The sequence below is a fragment of the Python bivittatus genome, unplaced genomic scaffold (assembly GCF_059951505.1).
Source record: "Python bivittatus isolate LINGU-HERP-01145 unplaced genomic scaffold, Pbiv_v1 ctg000840_np1212, whole genome shotgun sequence".
Classification (NCBI taxonomy): domain Eukaryota; kingdom Metazoa; phylum Chordata; class Lepidosauria; order Squamata; family Pythonidae; genus Python; species Python bivittatus.
In genome coordinates, this window is record NW_028277113.1 from 37,037,635 (window position 1) to 37,062,165 (window position 24,531).

The 24,531-nt window shown below is 39.1% G+C and overlaps 2 long non-coding RNA genes across 7 annotated transcripts in view; one reads left to right on the forward strand and one right to left on the reverse strand.

Annotated features, from left to right (window-relative positions):
* Positions 1–24,531, forward strand: part of LOC148213731 (uncharacterized) — a 95,493-nt gene that overhangs the window by 25,954 nt on the left and 45,008 nt on the right. For all 6 annotated transcript variants that reach the window (XR_015794092.1, XR_015794091.1, XR_015794094.1 and 3 more), the window contains one exon: positions 18,381–18,459. This is a non-coding gene — a long non-coding RNA (uncharacterized LOC148213731). The remainder of the gene's footprint in view (positions 1–18,380; positions 18,460–24,531) is intronic.
* On the reverse strand, positions 732–24,305 carry LOC148213732 (uncharacterized). Its single transcript, XR_015794096.1, has 3 exons — positions 23,709–24,305; positions 3,646–3,707; positions 732–780 (listed from the first exon to the last, which is right to left on the reverse strand). It is a non-coding gene; the product is annotated as an uncharacterized LOC148213732 (long non-coding RNA).

The following is a 24,531-nucleotide window of genomic DNA, read 5'->3' on the forward strand; positions in this document are numbered from 1 at the left end:
TTTGAGGGAAAAATGAGCATTTTCTCAAGGGAATTAATTATTACCTTGACTTGTCTAGTCATATATTTCATATGAACTTTCTGAAATTACTAAACTCATGACAGACATACCATGCAGCTCTCAAAATCATATCACGCTGTTGAGTTTTAAAGCTGTGCCTAACCTCAATTGGTCATGTGTGCGGACAAGACAGCACAAGCTCTAGCTTTCCTCCTTCCTGTTGCTGAATGACAACATTTGAACTTGAGCAATGCTAGCACTGCACACGTGTGCAGCAGCCCATTCATGCTGCGACCCTATTGTGCATTCCTGATAATTATCTTATGAGGAAGGGGTAAGTGTGTTAGGAAGAGAACATATCAAATGAATGGAGGGGCTCATTGTCACCTGAGCATCACTTCTGCAGAGAAAGAGCTCATAATGATTTTTTTGGTTCTGTCTTGCTTACAGAGAGCATTTTAGAAATTCCATCACCTAAGTCATTCCACTTTGCTTGGGAACAACAGCCGACATAATGTGTCACTATATTATCACGGTGTCAAAATCAGATAGCTTGAGTTGGCAGAAATGCTGAGGATTGTCGGAAGATGCATCCCCCATTAGATTTTTCTCACTTAGGGAAATGCCCTGGAAAGCACTCCTATGGGCAGAATTGTCATATCACTAAGATGCGTAGATGTTCTTTTCATGAATTAGGCTGATTATCTCGAAGTTTTTGACATACCTATTTCCAAGTAGGATCGTATGTTCAATCTTCCTGTGTCCTAATTCTCATTTACCCTGTGGTATAAAGCAAAATGGGGAATAGAGACCAAGTAATACATTAGAATATTTCTTTATTTAATATAACATCCACACACACAACCAAAAAAGCTTCTCGAAATGGCTTTTCTGAATTCAGTAAATATCATTAAAAATGACCAGAGAATGAGGAAATTTTTGTATCAATTAAAATTTGTTAAACATCCCAACATCTAAACAGTAGATATATCCTCAACACATGAACCTTTGTGAAAGGCTGCTAAAATAAAATGCTTTAAGTGCTTTCTGGAAGACACTAATGGAATTAACAGATGGAGAAGAAATTTGGCCCTTCTCCCCCCTTCCATCCTCAAATATTGAGTAAAAATAACAAAAAAATAGGCTCTAATTATTCTGGGTTTTAGAAAGAGCTTACTATTCCTTATTGAGAGAAGTACAGGCAGTCCTCAGGTTAAGTTCTGTTCCTAAGCCTGTCTTTAACTCGAATTTGTATGTAAGGTGGAACTAGTACTTACAGACAGGATGCCTGTCTGTTAAAAATGGCAGATGGTGTTCTCCTTCCTGGAACAGATGAACCACTGAAGCCCCACAATGTTTTCATGAACCACTGAAAACCACTGAAAATAGGCTGTATATTAAAAATGTGCAGTTGCAGTGGTTCATGAAAACATCATGTGGCTTCAGCGATTCAGCAGCTCCAGGAAGGAGAATGCCGTCTGCCATTTTTAGTAACAGGCAGCCCATTCATAAGTATGAGTTGTCTATAACTCGGAGATTCTTAACCTGGGGACTCCCTGTATAATGACAGCTGTATTTTATAAATTACTGGTGTTTTCCCAGGGTTGGATGTTTCAAAGATAACACATGAGATGTTGATTCTTACCTAGTGAGTAGGCAGCTCTTCCTTTAGGAAATAGAAAATGAAAATCTCAAAGACCTGTGCCACAACAAAGCTTGATCAAACCAATAAGAGTTTATACAAAGTGCCCATAATAAATGCACTTCCTATTTTCTATTCTCTCCAGATGTTTTTGAACTATGTCTGCATCGAAACTACAATCCCTCACCAGTGGTCATGCTTGTTAAGAATACTGGGAATTGAAGTTCAACTATCTCTGGAAAGCCACAGGTTACTCACCTTTGACCTACTTAGAAGTCATTTCCACACTAGTGATTTATAGTGTCTTCTAGTCATCCTACCATCTTTGTGCCAAAATAACTGTAATGCAGACAGGCTTTATAACACTTCAACAAAGCCTGTATGATGCTATGGAGATTCTATAAATCATTAGTGCAGAAATTACTAATCACTCTCCTTCTACATTCAACCTGTCAGAAGGTAAGAGTGAGACAAGAGACTGGGGAAAAGAAAAAATTATGGCAGGTGCCAGATGCAGTTTATAGATTCAGAAATAGTAAATTCTACCCTAAACTCTGGACATATGTGCTGAGCATCACATATAACTTATATTGATTATATCTTGTAACAACCCAACTATACTGTTTTGCATAAAATTTTCAGATGCTAATTTATATCTTTAGACACACATTACTGTAATTTAACAGAAATATGAGCCAACATAGGAAAAAAAATGTAACCATGAAGTTTGCACGTCTGCTTAGCTTGCTATTCAGGTTCTAAATATTTATGTATTCATTTGATTTATATCCTACTTTTTCTCGAGTAGCAAAAGCCAATATACATATACTCCCTCACTCTTTTTCCCCACAACAACCAATTCCTGTAAGGACTCAGTTGGACTGGAAGATAGTGACTTGGCCAAAATCATCCAGTGAGCTTCCATGGCTTCGTTTGGACTTGAACAGTTTTCTTGGCCCTAGTCCTATATCCTAACCCAGTGATGCCGAACCTTTTGGGCTTGGCATATGAAAAATTTGGAAAATGCCTAACTTGACTCGGCTAGTGTGTCACCCCCCCCCCCCAACAAAAGAGAAACAATTCTTTACATATTCATTTATTTAAAAAAAATACAGTCCAATCATCTGTAGTGGTATGTATTATATAAAGAAACGTCAAATAACTACAAAAATGAAATATGAATAAAACAAACTCAGTTTCTTTGGTAACTCAAACAGGGAGAATAGTTGTTGTTGGGTGTTGGTGAACACTGGTGTGTCACCCAAAACATTGTGGCGTGTCACCTTTGACACGCGTCTCATAAGTTCACTATCGCTGCCCTAATCGCTACACCACATAGACTTCAAATGAGATTAGCCAGTACAGCTACTAAATCTAGGCTGCAAAACCTGTGACTCTTTGCTGATATCTAACAGCCTTGGTCACTTCAGCCCGTCCCACTCGGTCCAGCAGAGGGGGCAGGTTGCAGACCCCACTGATCAGGGAATTTCGATTGGTGGGGTCTAGGCAGAGAGCCTTTTCTGCTGTAGCGCCCGCCCTATGGAACATCCTGCCTCCTGAGGTCCGGTGTGCCCCCTCCCTCATGGCCTTCAGGAAAGGTATTAAATCCTGGCTTTGCCAGAAGGCCTGGGGGCCAGAGGGGGGCCCGCACCTGTGGAGATGGCTGGTGGGATGATGGGTTGCCCCACCCCCAGCATCTTACAGATTTTTATAGGGCCAAAATTAGAGGAGGTTTTTTACGGTATTTTTAATATGTGTTTAAATTATTTATAGTTTTTAGCCATCTTGGAGAGAATTGTATTTCTTCGTTTTTATTGTGAGCCGCCCAGAGTCACCCGTGGGGGAGATGGGCGGCATACAAGCCAAATAAATAAATAAAATAAATAAATAAACAGTCCTTTAGACTTTTGAAGCTCAAATCTGCTTGCCCAACAGACAATTTTTCTCCAAAAGAGGATACCATCCAATAGAGCACTGCTTTGCACAGTAAGGTGTGTGCCTACCTTAGAGGAATTCCTGTCAAGCAACTTTAGCCTCACCATCACCTCCCTGAGTACCTTCACATCTGTGGGGAGGGAGAGAGAGAGGGAGGGAGGGAGGGAGGGAAGCAAACCGTTAATCTGATAGAATTGAATATTGCAATCATATGATTTCACCAAACTACAATATGATGCAGAGAGTCCAGCCACCCTAAAAATCTAGTTTAATGTATTCTCTCTAATGAATTCATCATGCCACTAATAATGAAGCTAAAGCCAATGAAGTTAAATCTTACATATTTTGGGTACATAGTGCAGAAGCATAAGTGTTTGAAGAAGATCCTGATACTTGGAAAAATCAAAGCCAATCAAAAGAGACCAGCAGAAGACAAGATGGCTAGTCACTATCACTGATATCACAAGCACAAGCTTACAAGAACTCAAATCAGTAGTTACTAAATCTTGTTAAACTATTTTCCATCAGGTCACATAAAGTCAGCAATGACTAAACAACTTAACAACATTGTCACATCCTTTTTCTCAAAATACTGTAGCAACCAAATCATTTTTAAAGTTTCTGCACCTGGTAAAATACTACTACTCCTTCCTGATTTCTTCTCATAAATTTCCTATGCGGAGAATACACAACACACACATACACACACTCCCATACATACATACCTGTGCAAGATCATCTGGCTAGTTGAGTCCTATTACTTTGTTATGCTCAGGGATCAGAAAAGCTGAATAGCAGAGTAGGGGATGGATTGTAAGAGTCATTTGGCATCTAAAAAAATAATTATCTCCCATGCCTATATCTTCATCTTCCTTTGACCAGACAGAAAAGGAAGACAGGGGGCAGGGCAAGCAATGATAGCATAAAAGAGTGTCAGAGTAAACTTCTTTCCAGTCTCAGCTGAGTTAACTTACTTGTGAATTGTATTCCTCTCACCTTGAGAGATTTTTTGATTCATTGAGGTGGTCATTTAATTTCTTTGAATTACTCCTATTAATCACCATATTCCATGAACAACAGAAAATCCAAAGGGAGAATATGGCTCATCCAAATGGATCCTAGCAGACAAAGTCTAACCTGATGTAGAAGAAATTTACAATTAGCCCTATGCAGGGACACAACTTCAGATCATGCAATATAAATCACAGTAGTGTTTAGCTCCAGCAACCCACTCTTGCCTAGGTGCTCTCTAGGTGTTTGGGGACCACAACTTCCAGAGTTCATAGCCAGGCAGTGGACTGTCCAACTGATCAAAAGGACACCAGAGGAAAGACTGCGCTAAAGCCTTACGTTGCCATTTGTTTAAGCAATGTTAGCCCAGCTCCCACCACCACTGCCACTAATCTCAGCAGCAGATGAAGGAGGAGCAGGAGAGGAGGAAGACAAAAGACTGTGGCTACTTTAAAGATTTGCCAACAGATGCTGCGTGAGCAGTCTCATGCACTCCGAAGCACCATTTTACACCATTTTAGTACTGTCCTGCTGCCAAGCTTTATTCTACTTTATTCTTTTTACTTTATGAAGAACTTTCTGTTAAATCTCATTTTACCATTTTCAACCTCCTCCAACCCAGTATATATCAATATAATTTTGAATTGAGTATTAACTTCTCTCTCACTCAGTTTTGTGATATCTGAAAATTTGATGAGCATTTTCTCTACCTCCTTACCCAAGTCATTAATAACAAATGCTGAAGGGTACAAAGCCCAGGACTGAATTTTCTGGCACCCCTTATCAGTTTGATGAGGAACCATTGAGATGGCACCTGAGTACTCTTTGCATATGATTTTCAACCCAGCTATGTATCCACTCAATTGTCATGTCATCCAGCCCTCCCTTAACTTGTACTTTGAGCTATTCCAGTCTCCTATCTTACTAGAACAGCTATCATGGAATACTAATTTGCCTATCTACCAAGACGTAACCAAGGCATGCCATTGCATCCTTCCTAGGATCCATCATTTGAACAGGACAAATAATAATGAGATGAAAAACAGGAACCTGGTTCACTCATTCCCATAATGTAAGTTGCTTTGGGCTTAAGGCAATATGAGAACTTACTCATTTTGTGTATTTTCCTGCCTGTCCTTTAAAAAAAAAGCACTAAGAGACTGTTCTATTTTAGAACTTTTTTTACTTCATATGAAAACTAGTCCATAAATTGAAATAGCATGATTTAAAATACAGTGCTCTATTTTAATTACAAGCCAGGCCATGATGCTTTGTTCCACACACCCTGGTAGCACTACATATATGTATGTTGGTTTGCCTGTGTATATTTGAGTGTGCTGAGTATATCCGGCAAATGAATCTTAGTTCAGTTGTGATAAGGGAAGAACATTGTTTTTTGCACCTGAGAACAATGGCAGACTATCACTGGCGGCTTAGGACAAGGTCTTGTGTTCCATTAAACTCTCCACTTTAGCACTGTGCCACTGTCCTCTATTCTGTCATCGTCCACCTAAAATGACCGCTTCATTCTGCCTAACAGTAATACTAGCTATTTCACATACAGGACATGATTCTAAGCAAACTTGAACCTCTCTTTTGAGAAATTCTAATTTCATTTGCCAAAGCCCACCTTGGCTGCAGATGCCTTTACTACGTCCTGAGCTAAGGTTAACAAACATAAGGAAATATACTTCTCTCTCCTCCAATGGATACATCCATTGCAGAGAGCATCTGTTTCTCAAGTAAGGACATCAGGGAGTTGGTCCATAAAAGAGAGCATTGTTGCTGGAGCATTGCTATGATAAAACAGCAAAATCCAGTTCAGCTGCCAATGTATCTTGCGCTTACACCATTCAGCCTAATTGCTGCTTACAATATATAAGATCATGCTGTGCTGGGAGATATAGGCAATAACAGAACACAATGGTATGATTTAAAGACAGGTTAGCTTTTCAATTTACTTGTACGAGCATTTGGCTTTCCCATCCTGACACAAATGAACTCTGTTCATATTGTATAATGTCAAACTTAGTTATCACTTTCCTGGGGATTATTAATCCAAATAATGACACAATAAACTTCAGTCGAAGCTTTCCACCTAAGATGGATAGTGCCTTAGGTCTTCTGAAATACCCTGCTTTGCCCTTTGTTCTTAGCGGCCAGATCACACCCAATTTTACTGTACTCTGTATCTGCCAATATTAACAGCTGTCTCCCTTTGGCTCTGCATGCCACCTCTTGGCACATTTTTTAAGTGGATTTTGGAATTTGAAAATGGCTGTGTTTTGGAGGCAATGTCTTTATGCAAAGGTATCCAAATGCCAAGTAGAGTTTGAAAGAGGAAAAAATGGATTTTCCTGATAGGAAGAAATGGAATGTCTGCAAGATAACGCTTCGTTCTGCAGATGAGGGCAGAATGGCAATGCTGCCAAACTATCCTGGCAAAAGCTTGAATCTTTCACTTCTTGACTGCACTAGGAACTCTCACGAGGACGATGTGGGTTAGCCCCATGGCAGTAGTTCGAATAGACTAAGGTTGCCAGTTTTTGAAAAAGGATTTTATTCTAGCTGTATATTTTATCAGCCAAGAAGGGCAAGATCAAAGAATATACAAGAATTTCTGATTACATTGCATTTTTAAGGCAATCTAATAGTCTATATTTCCATTTTCTATTCTATACTCAAAACAGATATACATTTGCATATATGCATAATTTAAAATGGGCAGTGGAGAGGGAGTTGCCTTCCAAAAGCCAGGAGCTGAAAAAAAATCCACTATATTTTGTTCTTCATAGTCATGAATCTTCACAGACTTGCATTATGGAACACACGTGCCTCTCAGATGTGTTTTCCTGCTGTAGTCTTGATTTTAATTTCATGCTTGCCAGTCTTTTTCTTCAAGGTAACTTTATTGTTAACACAGGCTTAATTTCATTCCAGATAAAAGACAGAAGTGGAAATTTACAGCAAACAAATAAATAAAATCCCTGATTTCAGTGGTTTAGGGTTTGGTCTTCAATATGCCCATAATGTTCCATACATGAGTGATTGTCAAGATGGGCTGGATGCTCCAAACTTTTATTTAAAGCCCATCAGAGAAAATAAAATAGAGCAGACATGTACAACTTTCTCTTTGTAATTTTTTGGTACTTGATGGTGTGCCAAGGGCTTCACCTCAAAGTATCTGATCCCAAAACAAAGAAGTAGATGGGAAGTATAAAAATGAAAAATGATTTAATTTAAATTAGGATTGAATATGGTTGTTATGATTATTCTCCACATATTACTTCCCTTTCTGTCACATTAAATGTTACCAATTGGTGACAATTTTGGGAGGGTCTCTAGGGCGCCACCTTCAAGCCTTTGGAGAATGACATGCAATCCTGGGACCTCAGATTCATAGCATCAGAGGGTTGGAAGGGACCTCAGAAGTAGTCTAGTCCAATTCTCTGCTCAGAGCAGGATTCACTATAGTATCTTTGACAGATGACATGCAGCATCTATTTGAAGTCCTCACTTCATGTGGCAGCCTGTTTAACAGGACAGTTCATACAGTCATGAAGTTCCTCTGGACTTCTAACTGGAAATGATCTCCTTGTAGTTTGGTTCTGGCCCTGCTTTCTGGAAAACAGAAAATAAGCCCACCTCCCCTTCGATTTATTCCTTTCAGATATTTGAAGACTTCTAAAGCTTAGTTTCCAGACCCCTCATCATCTTGGTAACCACCTGAATGTCTTCCAATTTTTCACTGCCCCTTTTGAACTGTGGTGCCCAGAACTGGACCTAGTAACTGGCTCACCTGTAGTTGGCAAGGACATCAGGATCCTTTTATCATGCACTTCTGCCAGGTCTTCCCCATCCTGTACTTGTGTCTTTCATTTTTCCTACTCAGACATGGAACTTTATAGTTCTCTCTTTTAAATTCCCTCCTATTCATTTCAGTTTACTTCTCAAGCCTGTCTAGATCATGTTGAATCTTCTATCTACCTCTAAAATATTAATCGATCCTCCCAACTGTGTGTCATCTGCAAACTTAAGCCTTTTCTCAACATTCTCATCCAGGTCTTTGTTAACAGTGTTAAACAGCACAGGGCCCAAAAGAGAACTCTGTGGAACCCGGCTCAGGACTTCAAGCTGAATTACAGCCTTTAACAAGAACTTTAGGGGATTATTTAGCCAACTGTAAATCCATCCAGCATCTAGTCCATTGTACCATTTTATCATGAGACACTTTATTGAAGGATTTGCTGAGGTCTAGGTACACAATGTCTGTGGCATTCTCCTGATCTACTAAGCTAGTAACTCTCTCAGAGAAAGTGATAAGGTTAGTCTGGCATGATTTGTTTGTAACAAATCAGTTCTGGCTCCTGTTAATTGTAGCATGCCTATCTAAGCACTCACAAACATACTGTTTCATAATCTCTTTGTCCAATATAGATATCAACATCTATATCTATATGTCAAGATCACTCTCTTCTTGCCTTTTCTAAATTGTAATACTAATTTTTCAATTGTTGATTGTTTTTTATATCACTGTTTTTTAATTTTTTTATTGAGTGCCTCCCAGAGTCACATTTTGTGAGATGGGCGGCTATGTAAATATGATGGATGAATGAATGGATGGATGGATGGATGGATGGATGGATGGATGGATGGATGGATGGATGGATGGATAGATATGACAGGCCTGTAGTTTTCCCAGTTCTTTTACTTTTTTAAGATGGGGGCAGCTTTTGCTCTCCTTTATTTTTCTTAGATCTTTCTAGTCCTCTAGATGTTCCCAAAGATTATCAGGAGTGGTTTTGCAATCACTTCTAATCACTAATTCCTTCAGTACCCTAGGTTTAATCCATCTGACCCTGAAGATTTGAATTCATTTAAATTAGGTAAACTCTCTCTTATCCTATCTTTGACTATCCTAAGCTATCATTCTCTCTTTCCTCCAGTGGCATAACAATGACCAACTAGGGCTCATTTTCCTTTTAAGAGAAGGTAGGTGCAAAATAAGAGTTAAGAGCTCTGCTCTGTCACCATCACCCTTTACCAATTCATCACTTTTTCCTTATAACAAACTTTCACCCTCTTTGTCTTTCCTTTTGTTTATGACATACACAAATAGCCCTTTTTATTGCTGTTGTTGTTTACTTTTGATATCTCTTGTAAGTGTCAACTTGTTTTGAGCTTAGTCTTTCTGACACAGTTGACACAAACAAGGCTACCCTGTATTCTTTGGTTATATGTCTTTCCTTCCATTTCCCACACATATACCATTTTCTCTTCAGCATTTTAGAGAGCTGTCTGTATGTCCATGCTGGACTTTTTATATTTCACCCATTTTCTCTTTTTGTAGGAATTGTTTGCAATTGCATCTTCTCATTTCATAGGATTTCTCATCCTTCCTGGATTTCTTCCTCCTTCAGGATTTTAAGTCATTGGATCCAATCTATCTTCTCTGGGAGTTCTTCAAAACACACTTTTCTGAAATCCAGCATATTGGTCTACATTCTTCCTCACATGGATATCATAAATTCAAAGATAACACAATCACTTTCCCCAATGTATCAGTCATCTTCTCTCCATCAACCATTTCCTCTCTGTTGGTGAGGATTAGGTCCAGGGTATCAGATCCCCTTGTTCTTTCTTCCACCTTCTGACAAATTAAATTGTCAGCAATAGAGGACAATAATTGGTTGGACCTTTGACTCTTGGCAGAGTTAGAGTCCCAGTAGTTGTCAGGATAATTGAAATCTCCCATTATCACTGCAGCATGACTCTTTGAAAGACCGGTCATTGATACAGAAAGGCCTCATATATATCTACTGCCTATCCCCACAATCTAATATCTCCCACAGCAATATCACATTTCCTACTTTCTATTATTACCCTAACAATTTGTACATAATTTCTGTATTCCAATTCCATAATTCCTCTGACATCAGTTGTGTCATCCTGAGTTAGGATTTCTAGTTCTCCCAGTTTATTTTCCATATTTTATGCATATTATATATCCAAGGTTCTGAATAACAGCTACTGGCCTTATTATTGTAGTTTCCTGCAAAATTCTGAGTTCGCACTCCATCCTCCTGCTTCTCCCTTTGCATCCTGCTTTCTTGATCTCAGTCCTTGGCTCCGTGTTCAGTTCTAGACATTTGCTACCCTCCCCCTTTGTTCTAGTTTAAAACTCTCCTGATAAGGTTGGCAAGGCATATGTTAAAGCCTTCCTTCCCAGCCTTTATAAGAAGTAGCCCATCTCATCTCAGGAGTCTTTTGTGAAGGTAACTGAAGCCATTGTTGTAGAATTCAAATCCTTCTTGGTGTCACCAACTATCTACTATTTTCTCTTTCTGCACAGTGATCCAAATGTGAAAGGACTGACCAAAAAATAAAACACCAAAACCCTACTTGTGCTCTCAGTCCCTAAATCTTCTTGTCCCGGCCTCACAATCTCTTGGAGATTCTTTTAGGACCACTTCTAGCAGTCTTATTTATCTCCACATGAATCAAGTGAAAATGATAGTTTTCAGTAGGTTTGAATAAATTTGGTAAGTCTCAGTTACATCTCAGATATGGCCATCTGGAAGACAATGCACCTCCAGTGGCACTGGCTGCATCCTGATCTTTTTGCTTCTTGCATTACATGCTTCACATGTTTGCCACTGCCAATGGGAGTTTTTCCTATCCTAAGATACTCTCTTCATTCTCTACCCCTCCTGGAGAATTTCAGCTGTGATGTCCAGGAAATTCTCATCTTCCCTGATGCATTGCAGTATAGAAACAGTTTCTTCAATCCTCTCTGATTTCTCTTCCAGTAACAACATACATTTGAATTTGTGGCAGGTGTCATTTGGGTCCTCTTCAAGCATTGCATCTGCAGATCATAGGGATGCTTCCCTCACTGTCCGTATTGTTTGGAGCTCCCCCTACTGATTCCCCCAGCCAAAGTCTCTTGCAAAACTTCTCTATTTGTTCTGATTTATTTATTTTTTCTGAGTGTGTTTCCCCATTTTCTTATTCCTAGGAATTACATCTTTTGTTTACCTCAGTCCCCTTTTCATGAACAATGTACTGTATTCCAAGTGCTCAAGGATTAAGTAAGGGAGTGCTCTGAACCAAAAATATAAGGTCCCTTCCCTTGCATGCCTCTTCCTGCTGACTTTGGCTGGCTCAGTTCAGGGATGCACTGTAGGGGAAGGATTTGAAGTTTCTGAATCCACATGCCTTGATGGTCAAAGATAAATTTCTCTGTTTTCTCCATATTATGGGTATTCCTAAGGAAGAGGAGAGGGGGAAAAATATAACCCATGCATACATATACAAAAAGTAAGCCTAGGGCTTTAATTTTTTTTTTTTTCCAGTGCAACAGCTATAAAAATGATTCTGTGAAGTGAATCCATTACTTTCCTGGTTGAGTTGAAGCACTTGTGCAAGTAAGGCAAATTGGTTTCCAGTATTTCCAAAGCAAACCTCAGGAGATGACGGCAAGCTACCCAGGCAAGCTAAGCTGTGCTTTAAAGTTATGGCATTCAAGTCCAAACCTCACATCAATAAATGAGTGTCTAAGGAAGAAAAAAAAAAATAATCGGAATGCCACGTAAAGAACCTTAATTCTCTGCCTTACAGACTCTGGCTTGGTCTGTCCTCTGAAGATTTATTAAACCTTGAATGTCCACATGTACCACAGATCAAAATGTAGAGCAGTGGAGGCAATAAACTGAGTGTTTGGGTGAATTGTTGAAGGTAGAAGAGTGCTGATAACACATAGGAAGGCACATTTGGGCTTATTTTATTCTGTTTGCAAGCTGGAAGCTCCTTTAACTATTGCTTGGCTATATTAAATAGCTCTCTTGGATGGCAGAGCTATAGCTTTTTGTGGACAACCTATGCAAGCAACAAGTTTCTGCCATCTCCTCAGCAGCCCACTTTTCTTTGCCAAGAAGAAAGGGAGAAATTGGAAGCAGTCTAATACAGTTAGTCTGTTCAGCATAACAGCAGGTAGTCAGTTCTCTTCTCTGCCATGAAACTCACTGTGCAGCTTGAGGGAGCTCACTTTTGAGGCCGAGCTACTTCATTGGATTGTTGTGAGAAATAAATCACAGCTTATTTAATCCACTATATTTCAGTTTATTACAAGTATTAACATACACCAGTTTATATTTATAATCGCATTTACGCATCTTTCACCATTCTCCAATGTTTCCATTCATTTTACTCTATCTTTTTTTCATAGAAAGTGATAAGCTGATTTTTAAAATTCTCTACACCAGTGTTTCCTTGGCAGTTTCCAGGCATATGGACTTCAGATCCCAGAATTTCACAGCAAGCATGGCTATTGATAAGAATTTTGGGAGTTGAAGTCCACACACCTGGAAGTTGCCATGGTTGGGAAACACTACTTTACACCATAATCAGGACAATCCTATATAATATTTTGCTAGGACATGTAGCAATGTCTATGTCTAAAATTATGAGTATAGTATTCACTGATTTATTTGCTTCCATCCACTCAATTCATGAACAAGGTTTATTTTTGTTTATATTTTATTTCAGCCCAATTATGTTTGCTGAAAAATTTAGCTAAAACCCACAAACATGAATGTACACAAGATACCAACTATTTAATGGAGAGAGTTGAAAAAACTAGCTGCTCCTAGCCAACCATGGCTGATCTCAGAAAAGCTAAGTAGGATTGGACCAGGTTAACATTTGGATGGGAGACCACTAGGAACCATCAGGGCTATAGACTAGGCTGAGAAGCGGGGGGGGGGGAATCCATAAGAAGGCAATGGCAAACCACTTCCATATTGTTGCCCAAAAGCCATTATTTGCATTCAGGCACATGGAGTCAAGCTTGACTTGAGGAAGACTTTATTAACACAGGAAAAGGGAATTTAGCTCAAAGTAAAAGATTCACTAAGATTGGCAATGTTATAGGAAGAGAACACACTGAGAAAAATAAGGAGTTCCACAAAGCTTTGTGTGATTCAAAGCCATCTGTAACAGTTTTGTTTATTTACTATAGATATTCTGCATCTAACCAGGAAAGAGTAGCTTTACACTTTTCTGTAGAACACAACTACTAAGTTCAGGTTATCTGAAGTTTCTTGCTTTCCTCCCCCAGTTACATTTCATTTGATACTTATTTAATTAACCAGGTTATTCACCTGGGTGTTTGATTCACATAAGTCTCATTCTGGGTCTTAAATTATACTAAACAATGTCTTTGTTGTTATCTTTTTCTAAATCATGAGTTGTTTAACTGGGTTATTCCACAAGCCCAGGACACATGCAGCCAAAAGCTTTAAGTATAGGTCCCAAAACTATGATATTTTTAATATGATAGTAGAAAACTTTATAGAAAACCTGAATGGAGAACCATCATATTACCTAATTTTAATTTAATTTTAATGAAACAATATCAAATTCAGTTTTTGTTCTGGTCTCACCTAGTACTTTGTGGTCCTGTCTGGAAAAAGTTGTTCATTCCTGATTTGTTGAAGAAACACTATTGTGATGGAAGGCACGAGTGGGGAGGATTCTGGAATGGAGCTCCAAGGTTACAGGGAGGGGGGAGAGACATTCCGAGGAAAGCGTCTCCTCAGTCCCCAGCTGGACGGTGTGAAAGTCAAGAGGAGGAGACTGGCCCCTCCCTAAGGGCATAATGGTTATAGACACTGTCATTGGGGGATTGGAGTTAGTCTGGCAAGATTCTGTCTATTAGGTGCAAGCTAATAAAGAAGCTAAGCTGATTTCTGGACTGTCTCATTGTGATTCTTGGGCTAAACCTGACATCAACCTCGCCACACTAACCCCAATCCCCCAACGACAGCAACTATAACCATTATGCCCTTAGGGAGGGGCCAGTCTCTTTCTCTTGACTTTCACACAGTCCAGCTGGGGGCTAAGGAGATACTTTCCTTGGAATGTCTTTCCCCCCTCCCTGTAACCTTGAAGCTCCATTCCAGAATCCTCCCCACTCGTGCCTTCCGTCACAACTATTGACTAGGTGTGTGCAGCATTCTAATCCATAAGCCATAGTTAAGAAACAATAATGGCTAAACTTGTATGACATGTTCTGTCTAAATCAACAAAGCAACATTATGGCTTAATGCGTTAAGTGCTGATAGCTAGTGATCATACCAATTTATGCAGCCCAGATTTGGTAGCCCTACTCCAGATCATGCCCAATATTTCAAAAATTGTGGACTAAAGTATCTTATTTCTAATTGTATTTTTAGGTAACCAGCACACACAACAGTAACCAAGTACAGATAAAAATTGCTCCTGCACCTATAGTTGTTGTGAAGAAAAGGAAATTCTAGCAGGAGTAACTTGTTAAGTAAATTATATGTATTGAAATTCCCTCATCGGTACATCTAGTAAAAGTGTAGAAGTAATTCTCTTTTTTCTATCCTACCACACACTAAAGCAAACAAATAGGAGATTAGTTTGTGCCACAAATAATACTTTAGTTTGAATTCAATTTGACCCAAGGTTTAGCTTCATAATTCTTCAAAATTTTAGGGATCAATTCTAAAATTTGGGATGAATATAGAAACTACTACTGCTACTTCTCAGTCTCTCAAGGAATTGCTCCGTATTTAGTGTTAAAATGTAGAATACTACTGTGTCCAGTTCGAGAGCTGGAGAAGATGCTGAAAAGTCCATCCAAGATGGTTCAGGGTCTTGAAACTTTGCAGATGGAGACAGAATGCAACTGTTCAGGCTGTTTAGCTTAGAGAAAATATGCTTATGAGGGAATATGTTTATAACATTATGCATGGTAAAGAAAGGGTGACTTTTTCTTTTTTCCCATAATATTTGAACTAGTATTATGAAACTTGACTAGCAGAAAATTTAAAACTGATAAGAGGGAATAGTTCTTCATGCTGTATGTAATCAATCTGTGGAATATACTGCCACAAGATGTAGAGTTGGCTACTAGTTTAGATGGCTTTAAAAGGAACTAGAGAAATTCTTAGCAGACTGACTACTATATTGATGATCCCTCAAGCACAGGGGCAGTCTGCCTCTCCATACTAGGTGCACATCAATGGGAGAGAAGTCATCTGGCTCTCCTGCTTGTGGGCTTCCTGAATATCTCTGGTGGGCCACTGTGTGAGATGGAATGCTAACTAGATGGGCCTACACTTGATCTAGCAGGGCTAGTCTCATGTTCTTATGCAGCTTATCTTTTCAAACAATCTCACTTCCCACAATTCATACAACTAGAGTTTGTTCCCATGAGAAGAGCCTTGCAGGAGATGTAGTAAATGGAAAAAATACATTTAATTCTAGAAACAATTTAATTGGAAAGGCAGTATATACATATATTAGTTAAATAAATATAATATACTATGTTCTAATAAAGTATGGTTCATGATCTGACACATGCAATATGCCATTTTATTAAAATCATCCAATGTGTTCCTCATTTTGGAGCTCTTTGGGTGGCAGGCTTAATTCAAATTCAGATTAATTAAATTCATTCATTCATTCATTAATCCATTCATTCAAATTGGGTGGCAGACACACATTCAAATCCTCCAGATATGAAACTTTTTTGATGATCTTGGAAAAGTTGGTCATTATCTCTCTCAAAGTACTTTCCTCATAGGATTTGTTGTTAAGGTAAATGGGGGAAGCTACAATATGTTGTCTTTAACTCTGTAAAGGAAAAATGGGTTTAGGTGTAATTAATAACAGCCCTGAGCTAGTAAAGGCCAAGCTCATTTGACATTAAGTATACATAAGTGCTTGTTGTTCTCAATTGTAATCTTTTAAATAGCAATTTTGTGAAAGGATTACATGGAAAGGATCACCATCATGAAACACAGAGAAGGTTTTTTTTTTGATAAAAAAACAAATCTTGCTTATTTATTAATTTAAAAATTTATAACACATCTTTAAATCCCAACCAAGCCTCTAAAAGACTGACAGAAAGAAAGTGCACATGAAAATAAAATCAGAAAATTACCAGCCGTGCTATCGTTAAAACCTCAGAGTGGAATAAACCCTGTGGAAAGAAACTTTGATTGAAATGGAATCATATTTTTCCCCAGTGTGTATGTGGTACTGTTTTTGAAAAAGAAATAGAGTCCATTCCTAGATTGGGCAGTTGGGATTTGTGTTTTTAGAATCTGAGGGCTTTTTTCTCTTCACACAATATGCTGTAAGCACAAGCTTTAACACAAGCTACTATGTTCCATTAACTCAGCCTGTGCTGAGTTAATTTATGCTTCAATTTATTGTGTGAGTTCAGGAACTGAGTTTCTTGAATAAATTCTAGTTAAATTGAGCAGAGTAAACGGGCATGAGATTCATCTGAAAAGGGGACAAGGAGAACCTGAGAACAATAATCCTTTGCCAACATTGCTTCCTAAAATGCTTCAAGCAAGGCTGTCTTTGATTTTGAAGGCAGAATGCAGCCACCTAGCTAGCATAACACCAAAGCAGTTAACCCAACTAGAAGGAAAACTGAGAAAGGTATGACACGTTAGCTTAGCTTTCCCCAGCCTGATGCTGGATTTGAATGTCTGTGCCTCCCAGCCAGCAAGATGTTCAATATTTATAGAGAGAGACACTTGGTTAAAAAGAGCTGAAAAGGACTCCTGACAAGGAAGCTCCAAGGATATACTTTGACAAAATGAGCTGTGCCCATCCCTTAGGTGGGTGAAGGTATCAGAGAACTGGAAAGACAGAGGGAGAAATGCTGTGTCCATTCAGCCACTGTTTATTCAAATAACCCAATTTCCTGAATTTATTTGGCCCACTGAACCACTAGGTTGGTTCACATAACAATTAGATGCCTAGTTTGTGGTTCCCTGAGTTGGACAATCCTACCCCTGGGACAGAGAATTCTGAGCTAAATAAGCCTTGCCTGATCCAGCAGAGTTCTTACATTCTCATGTAATGTGTGTCATAAAGTTGTGTGTGTGTGCATGTGAATGGTGAATACAGGGCCTAAAGCGGAGGAGAGACATTCGTGGTAGAATTTTTATTTAAATCCAATGTATATTCCTATTCTAAACACACAAAAAGCAGAAAGAAGAAAACAGCAGTGTTAGCTGCCTGCGCAGCAATGCCCATAGCATTAAGGATGCTGGTTTTTTGCAACGTGAGGATTTCCCTTCACTGGGGAAATCAATACCTGCCTTTCAGTGCACCTTCGAGATGCTTTTTTCTGGCTGAGCAAACAACTCAAGTAAAGGGGCAGAGACTCTTGGTCTGAAATACTTATATTCTAATAGTATAATTGATGTTGTATAGATTTGGCATGAAGAATTAATTGCTAATGAAAGCAGGCTGCTAGTGTGCAATTTTCACGCCATGTCTTATGTGCATTTTAGAAGACTGCCAGAAAAATTCTTTTTCCCAAATCATAAATGGAGTAATTTGTTGCATTTTTAAAGCCATTCGTCCAGAGAGATTATGAATGTATATTGCCTAAGGTTGTATTCCATCATTACAAAAGTGCTAGAATCCTTCTTAAAGTTTGTTTTACCTGTAGAAGCATTGGGAATTTTATCTCCTACATGAAATTCAACAACATTGGCATTTTGACATTTGAGAGGGGTCTTTTGGTTTTGTCAGCTGCAGGAAGAAAAAAAAATTAGAGGAACAACTTCTTTTTAATAATGCAGCCAGTGATTCTGCTTATCAACTTGCCCCAAGTGCAAGATTCCTTTTGATATTTTGTATGGATATTCTTTCACAAAGCTTAACATACCTTTGTAACAATGATTAATTCCAGTGTTCAAAATAAACTTTTCATTCTTTTTTTTTTCTTCTTCAGTGAAACAGGAAGAATCCATTTGCATTGGAATGCTGTACAGACCTCTTTAAATGAGAGTTATTGAGTTGAACAAGTTACAGTAAGTTTCTTCAGCTTCATGCAGTGTGACCTAGTAGAAGTATTGTCTTTGGTCAGTTTTGGTTTTCTAGGCTAGGGAGAGATTATGCCAGACTTTCCTCTTCCTCCTCCTCCTCCTCTTCCTTGTTTTTAATATGCATTTAAGTGCATGTCCATCTTTTTAGGTTAAGTTCTAGTAGAGTTTCTTTCCAATAATAGGCTAAAATAAGTAGCTTTCAGTTTGTCATTTTTATGGGATATTTAATTGAAATTAAATTAGCCCAATTCTTTGATGGAAGCAATGATAAGACCTCCAGCATTATAGTAATGGTGGGATGGGTAATACAGATCATTTGGATAGCACCAAGGCCTTTGGATTCACCTCTCTTCGGTGGCCTGAGACACCTGTCATCTAGGCAGCCACTTTCACTGATTAAATAAATAAATCAATGGGAGAAAATACTGAAAGGCAAATTGGTATGTCAGGGCCAGAGTAGGTTACTGGTATCACATGTTTTCAGACAACACAGTTGGTAGGGCTTTCTCCAACATATAATCTCTTGCCCTATTTCAGGAGGCCTCTTGCTAACACATCTCAAAACAATGACAATAGAAAAAATGCTCAGCTTCAGCTTCACAACAAATCTTTTCTCTCTTTTCTGTGCTTCCTTATTTTATTTTATTTTATTTTATTTATTTTTTTGCTTATTATTCAGCCTTAAAAAGAGTTCTGGAGCACTGTCTTGCCACTTTTAAGAATTCCGTTTATATTCCAGATGTGTTGACTGCAAATTCTGAAAGTTCCAGTTCAGCATACCTGGAGGGCACCTTGCTTAGGTTTTTCTAAATTCTGCCACTGAGCTACATAGCATTAGAATGCAACCACTTCTTGCAAAATTGTTGTTGATAATTATTGAATTACATTTTAACTTTTTATTGGCTTTATATCTTTCTTGGGTATTCTCATATTCTTCTAAAGCTGCCTTTCCCAAGGTGGGGCATTCCAAGTATATTGGGACTGCATGGAAAAACTTCTATTTTTGGCATGGCATAACTGTGCTCCCTAAGATTTCTGGTAAATTGACTCCATGGTGAACATCTGAAGACATGGAATTCATATTTTCTTTCCCTCAAAGCCTCTCCCATATATCTTTTTAAGAAATGGCATAATTATGAAAACTAGTCAGTGTTTTTAGCATTCAACTGTGTCTTAGGAAGGTGGGTTTAGCTGCAAGATAATTTTCTGATTTGCTGACTAGACCTATGACATCAGAGTTGGAACAGTTTGATTAATTGGTGATGTGAATTTGGCTTTCACATATCCTCCACATTCTGTAGAATTAAGGAAAGTATTCAAAGAGGAGAGAGCCAGTTTGGTGTAGTGGTTTATCAAGCTAGAAACCGGAAGACTGTGAGTTCTAGTCCTGCCTTAGGTACAAAGCCAGCTGGGTGACCTTGGGCCAGTCATTCTCTCTCAGTCCTAGGAAGGAGGCAAAGGAAAACCACTTCCAAAATCTTGTCAAGAACACTGCAGGGACTTGTCCAGGAAGTTGCCAGGAGTCAAGACTGACTCAAAGACACACATAAATCCAAAGAGGAGGAGGAAGGCCTGCCTACAAATATCTGAACAGGAGGCCCAGATTATCTTTCTGCAGCTACACTCTCTCAGAAGAACCCTGAACATGGGCTAAGATTTTATTCAAGCAGATTATATGTAACTAGTGTAGCTAAATTGACTGTATTAAATTTATTTGGATTTCAGTAGGTATAATTGCTACCTTCCCTTGTTTTTCCTATATTTCTCTTTCCCCAAAGATCTCCTTTTTATATGTAGAGATTTGGCTTATTTTGTTTAAAAAGGTATTTTCATGTTAAAACCTTTCCCATGTACAAGTTTGTTTTGCTGCACAACTCCTTTTGTATATTCAGACCATTCCCACAGTTTTGCTATGTTCTATATTTCAGAATTTCACCAGGAAAACTCAAAGCATTTGTATTTTTCCTAGAGATGAACTGGTAGAAGTTCTTGGTGGTAGGATTAGGCAGACTAGAGTGGTTTAGCCTAAGTAATGGAAGCTCTCCTAATTATCTTTTACTAGGAACCTGATGAAAGAAAGAGTCTGCCAATGAGATTTAAATCACCCTCTCTCTCCCCTCAGCTTGTAAAGATAGCAACTCCCAAATTTCAAAACAATTGAGGAAAGCTGCTCTAAAGCACGATGTATTGAAATAAGGTATAGTCTGAAATCATACGCTTTCTGATCAGGACCATCTGCTTTAGGTTTCTAATAGTTGTGATTCATGATAAGTGTAACATCTGTAAAATGGAAGCTCTTAAGTCTTCAGTGGTTGTGGTCCTAAGACAGAATAGAAAAGATATGGACAGTGTGAGAGAAAAATTATTAGCCTTCTATATGTTTTAATGTTAGTTTTGATTGCATTTAATAAAGCCAAGTTAACTAAAATATGGCCTGTAGGGCAATAACAGGAAATAAGTAAACTTGCAAGACTAAGCAAACTGCTGATGGGAAAAGACGTGACAAGGGAAGTATGGTAAAGTATGGTAAAGTATGGTAAAATTAGCACCAAGGAAGTTATGATTCAGTTGCAAATCCTGGGAGTCATCTCTGTGGTTTGTGGTTTTTGAGAATAAAAGGGATTACAGCAGGGGGGTTGGTACCACTTGGTCAAGCTGTCTTACCTGACAGCTCGATCAAGTTGGTCTGCATTGCAATGTGTATCTAAGTAAGTACCTTGTATGTTATTGATTGCATTTTGCTTACTTGATGAACTAACTTTTAATAAAGCTCTTAGAACTTTGAAGTGACTTGTTTTATGGTGTGTCTGTCTCCCGTACTTAACGAGGTTTTTCGATGACAGTTTTGGTGCATTGGCCGGGAAGGGACAAGCTGAACATTTGCTCTCAGCTGCTCCTTTCTTGGAATTACCCCACTGTTGCTTTGAAGTTCTAAGGTAAGAAGGAACTCTCTTTCTGGGAAGTCCCACTGGGGATTTTTGGTTTTTCTGGAATTTCTGGTCTGTAATTTAGTATATAAAAAGTAGTCTAGTTGTGGAATTGCTGCACTTGAAGGCAAAACAGTCCAGGTGTTTCTGTGGCTGGGATCCTGTCGAGTCAGCATTAAAGAGGACAATCACCTCTAAAGAAGTTGAGTTGTGGTTCAGGGTCGCACCCTGAGGTTTCTTTAACTATACTTTCATTTCAGTGACCTATAACTATACTTTCATTGAAGACTATCCTTTTCATTACTTTCGTTTCAGTATTAAGGGGTTGTTTGGGTTTTGTTATAAGATTTCTCGCCATTGGGTGACTCTCTTGTTACTCAGTTATATTTGTCCTTTTTGTTTGTTTTGACTTTGTTGTGGGTATTCAAAGTTGTTGCTGTTTTATGTTCAGCTGTTTGTCTTGCTGCTCTTTTGTATCTCACATTGGGGCGTAGCCTTACAGCTTTAAGTTATATTTTGCCCTTTAAGGGTCCCCCACCTTTCCCATACATAAGGGTCGGCAGGCTTGCCGAGATGTGTGTTCCTTGCCATTGCTGGCTTGCACAGTGGGACCGGCCCTTTTCCATAGATAAGGATTGTCTTGTTGACAAGGGCCAGTTTCCACTAAACCCGGGGTTGTGCAACAACAAGGAAAAAATAAAGAAAGGGTTGTGTGTGTTAGTTCCCTTTTATATCCCCTCTGTGGATCAGGGCTGAGCGAGAAATCAATTGCAGCCACACCCAGCTCCCTGATAGACCTATGGTTGATGACCAGGGGTGTCTGGAATGCAAGGGCAGTTGATGGAACTCTCATGCCTCCACAGATTCAGTGAAAGAGAGTGTGTTTGACAATTTATGAATGTGGAGCCTGTCCCTCTTTTGGATGTATTGGTTTTGTGATTGCCAGTGTTGGTGTGATTGCTGTTCTTGTAGTCACTGTGTGGATTGCTGGTGAGTGAGAGGGCTTAAAGACAGGAGAAACAAAACACTGAAGGATTTAAACGCTCCCTTTTTACCCTTTTTAAAGATTGTGTATGTTTGAGACGCATTTCAGGTACGAAGCGAGTGCAGGGTCCCGATCTGTGGTTTTCGGGAAAAATGATTGAGAAAAAGGGAATTGAAAAAAAAATAAAGTAACCACAAGCATCTGAGCTGGTAAAGTAACCACAAGCGTCTGTGCCTGGCTATGAAATTTTGTAGCCTGTTTGTCTGTGCAATGGCAGCTATGCTTGGCTTCACTGACCTTTTGAATTAGGCTGATTTTTATTTTGGCACCTTGTGATTACTATTGTGGGTCATGGGAAATGCAAAGTCTAAGTTGGAGGATGCTCCAGACAAGGAGTCTTTGCCTTCCTCTGCGCCTGTGCCTTTCCCCCCTCTACTGACCTTCGCATGGTTATTCAGGAGGTACAAAAGAACCTGCCAGCCACAGATAGCTTGCTCATAAGCCCTCAGTTATTTCTTAAAGCTGAAGTAGACAAAGTTAGTCAGACTCTGGGTCCTGAAATGGGTTTGATTTCATCGCCTGTTTCTACCCAGCAGCTTTCTCCTACTGTGGTTTCTATTCTTTCTGATTTACAAACTCGGGATCAAGTAGCTCTCTGTACTTGTAGTGCTGTTCCCTTTTCTTCTACCCCAAAGGGGGCAGATTTGGTTTTTCCTCCCTGTCCAAAACAGATCCTTGACTTCTCTGAACGACCTATAGGGCAGTTTCCCCTTAGGACTATGCCTGGATCCTCAGAGAATGTTAACAGCCAGCTAGTTCCTAAAGTGATTTATGTTCATGTTTTGTGGTCTCGGACTGAAATTCACAACATAAGCAGCTTGTTTCCTAACATCTGAGATGAACTGGCAAACTTTAAGGAAGTACTGGAAACTGTCATTGAGGCTTGTAATACTAATTGGGCTGACCTTAACCAGCTTATGCATGCAATCTGTCCCAAAGGGGTTTAGACTGTTTGAAGGAAAAAGCTGCTTGGCACCTCCAGCCACCTGTACCTGAGGAACTTTTCAATGTTCGATTGCTTACCACCCAGAAGCGTCAGAAAAAGTGGAATGTTTTAACTCCACCTTAAAAAAACAAAATTGCTAAGCTTTGAGATGAAACCAACTTCAAATGGCCCGATTGTCTACTGTTCGCTCTCATGTCTATAAGAGCCACTGCATTTAAACCAACTGGACTGTCGCCATACAAAATCCCCCCCCCCCCTTCTTCTCTTCATTTACAAAACTTTCATATGTTGGATTCTGTCAAAATCTTATTCTTACCCTCAGGAACTGCCATTCACGAGTTACAGCTGCCTTGCTTAAAGAACCTTTGCATCCGTGTCATTCCTTGGACGTGGGCAATTGGATTTTGAAAAAAGTGTTTCAAAGGAAAAAAGAAAATTGCTTAGCTCCTTGTTGGAAGGGACCGTTCCAGATCTTGCTGACTACAAACGCTGCTGGGAACTGTCAAGGTCTGGAAAGTACGACCCCAGATGAGATGACTAAGAAGCCTACAAAGGAAACTGAGAAGCCCACAAAGGAAGTTGGCAAAGCAAAGAAGAATAAAAATCTCTTTCTACAATTGTTGAGGAAACAGCTGCAAGGCTTTGCTCATGTAGCAGCAGCAGAGATGTTATATCCTTAGCCTTGATCTCAGAATCTAAAGAAGATAAACTGGTTATACCACCAGGTGACAAACTGGACCCAGGTTTTGGATGCTGAAGCTAGTCATCAGGAGTGGGACGTGAATCTGGGTCCTGTAGATGACTTCCTAATTCTGATTTGTTTTAGAAAGCAAGTAGGTTCCTTACCTGTCCAACATCATACCTACCTAGTGATTCAGGGCATAGAAGGTGACAGAAAAGAAAAGAGATGCTTGCTTTCAGGCTCTTTCAGGATTCTTACTCTTCAGGAAGAAAGAGGGGCTTGGTAAAGATGGGTTAATGGAAGACAGCATATTGTATTTTCTTAACAAACTTTATGTGAGCAAGTTGCTCCCTGGGAATACAGTGCTATAACTACTGTCCTTGTTCCCAGAAAGTCCCTACTATGGAAATGACAAAAAAAGAGTGAATCATAAAAAATCAAGTTGAGTTACAAGTTC